The sequence below is a fragment of the Octopus bimaculoides genome, chromosome 22, assembly GCF_001194135.2.
Source record: "Octopus bimaculoides isolate UCB-OBI-ISO-001 chromosome 22, ASM119413v2, whole genome shotgun sequence".
In the NCBI taxonomy this organism is placed as follows: domain Eukaryota; kingdom Metazoa; phylum Mollusca; class Cephalopoda; order Octopoda; family Octopodidae; genus Octopus; species Octopus bimaculoides.
This window is the reverse complement of record NC_069002.1, coordinates 27,985,316-27,988,269: the sequence shown is the minus strand read 5'-3', so window position 1 is coordinate 27,988,269 and position 2,954 is coordinate 27,985,316. Positions and strand designations below refer to the sequence as shown.

The following is a 2,954-nucleotide window of genomic DNA, read 5'->3' as shown; positions in this document are numbered from 1 at the left end:
TTTTTCCAAAAGCCATCAGTTTGGTTTAACCTTTTAGCATTCACATTTATTCTGTAAAGCGTAACGCTTGTTTATACCGATTTAAGATGCGTTCTTGTTTATGCTTAGAATGATATTGTAGGGTCAGTATGAGAAGCCACATCTGGCCAGTTTGAACATAAAGCAGGTTGAATATTTGGGCCGGATGTAGCTGGATTAAATGTTAAAGGGTTAATCCTTTAGCCTTCAGATTATTCTGTCAAATGTAACATGGCTTATTTATTCACATTTATCATCATCACTTAACGTCCACTTTCCATGCTGGCATGGGTTGGACAGCTTGACTGGAGCTGGTAAGGCCAGAGGCTTCATCAGATTCTATAGTATGTTGTTTTGAATTAATCCTGCATTATCTCATAGCTTTGAAATTTTGATGGTGTAATTCTGTGTTATTTTTTTAAATAGAAGTTGTAGAATAGGTGTGAGAGGCTGGATCTGGTCTGTTTGAAATGGAGTAGGTAGAATATTTGAGCTAAAGAGTTAACAGGACAAATTTTGGAAATTAAAATAGTAAAATATGAGTTGATATCAACTTGATATATTTCTTTGTCTCTTAGGGAATTGATCACAAACAAAGCTAGCTTTTTTTTTTTATCATCATCATTAATATTTAATGTCCATTTTCCATGCTGGCATGGGTTGGATGACTTGACAGGAACCGGAAAGCCCAAGAGCTGCACCAGGTTCCATAGTCTGTTTTGGCTTGGTTTTTACAGCTGGATGCCCTTCCTAATGCCAGTCACTTTACAGAGTGTACTGGGTGCTTTTTACATCACACCGTCACCAGTGCTTTTTACGTGGCACCAGCGCCAGTGCTTTTTACATGGCTCTATCACCAGTGTTTTTTTGTGGCACCATCACCGGTGCTTTTTACATGGCACCAGCACCCACACCAATGCTTTTTACATGGTTTTATTCTAAACCATTGTCTCATCCTTGTTTCATGTTTTCTTGAACAATATCAAAATATTGAACATTTAATTAAAAGTCAGGAAAACTTAATAAAAAAAATTGTATTTTTTTTCCGTGAATTTCAGTTATTGTTCAATGGCTTATAGTCTTTATGATTAAATATCTTAATTTCTTAATTAGATTAATATATACTGTTAATTAAATCAATTATTTTAAAACGATTCATTATTTCTACAGAGTTTATTGCTGCTTGGTGTAGGGATTATCACAGCTGCACAGTCTGCAGGAGATGCAGTGTTCAAGTTACACAGACAGCATTAGATTTTTTGTTTGGTTTTTTTTTTTTTCTTTTTTTTTTTCTATTAGATTAACTATGTAGCATTTAATCCAACCACATCCATCCCAAATATTCGAATTGTTTTTCTGTTTAAACTGATCAGATCCAGCCTCTCACACCTACCTTATAATGCTTTTCTAAATATAGACCCCAAGCACGTCTTCAAAATCTTGAAGCTACAAAACAATACACAGTTAATTCAAACTTATGTGAATAAACAAGCATAATATTTGACAGTAATCTGAATGCCAAAGAGTTAATATATCTTAAAATATTGTCATCTAAGCAATTTAATAAGCAGCATATCTGTTTTTAGCATTGGAAACAAAAGGGGATCTTCTTTTTTCTAGATCTTTATACTGTGTTGAAAATTATTTTAGATTTCTTCAGAAGCAGATTCTTTACTTTATGTTCAAGTTAGAGATCGATTAACATATATTGTTTAATCAATAAAACAATTCAGTATTAATTCAGAATTTATTGTTCCTTTGGTGTGAGTGGTTTAACACGGTTATACATTTAACAGCAGTCGCAGTATTCAAGTCACACAGGCAATGTTACAACTTTTTTCTATCTTTTTTTTTTATCAGAGTAATATAAATATTATTAATATATTTGTCTTCTAACTAATTAATAAACAATATATCTATTTTGTGTTGGGTGGTGGGGGGAATAAAGAATTTATCTTTTTTGTCTAGATCTATGCAATTGTACAATTTGTTGAAAAATTATCGTTTTAGATGTATTTCTGAAAACAGATTTTTTAAAACTTTTTTTACTTTATTTTCAAGTTAATAAAAGAGGAGAGATTTTTTAAAAAATAACTAACAATTACAAAGTTTAGAACAATTTTAACCTCAAAAAAACTGATAGCATTTTCATGAACAAGACTTAACAATGAAATGCATTGAAAAAAAAACATCCAAAAGAGGATGTTAAAACTATAAGAAAGAAATCGTTAAGGACAGAGAAGAATACATTTTTGACATTGTAGAAAAATATTTTCTATAAGTTTTAGAATTTAGGATTAACGTTAGGTAGATTATAAACTATGCACGTCTCTATATTCATCTGAACAGCTTTAAATTTGACAAAATACAATTTCAACAAACAAACGTAAATTTAGAAATACAAGGCTTGAAAGTTGAGGGGAGGGTGTTAGCTGGTTATAGCAACCCTCAGTACTTAACTGGTACCAGGTACTTTATTTCATCAACCCTCAAAAGGGTGTAACATGAAACTGGCCTCATTGAGATTCAGATACATCAACCTCACTTCCCCACCCACTCCCCATCCTGTACTGAACTGGTACCTGGTACTTTATTTTAACAACTATGAATGGTGAAGCTAACCTCAGCAGGATTTGAACTCAAAATGTTTAAGAGCCAAAACAAATGTTGCAAGGCAGTTTTGTCTGACCCTCTAACATTTCTGCCAAGGGTTCACCCTTTAGCAAAAGTAAACAATAAATATCTTTAAAACTTCAATAAACTTCAACCAAATGTTTAACAAAATGTCTCTTCCATTAAAGACCTTTAAATAGTCTTGAACTTTTTTTTTTTTTTAATATTTTAATACTAACTTCAAAATTTTTAATTGTGAAATAATTAACTTGTGATTTGGGCAGTTTCATTAAATTTAGAAAATTACAAAATTTTTTTTCTCT

At 31.6% G+C, this 2,954-nt stretch overlaps 1 protein-coding gene across 1 annotated transcript in view; it reads right to left on the bottom strand.

Annotated features, from left to right (window-relative positions):
• LOC106872098 (gamma-aminobutyric acid type B receptor subunit 1) overlaps window positions 1-2,954 on the bottom strand; it is a 56,613-nt gene that overhangs the window by 249 nt on the left and 53,410 nt on the right. The window lies entirely within an intron of this gene.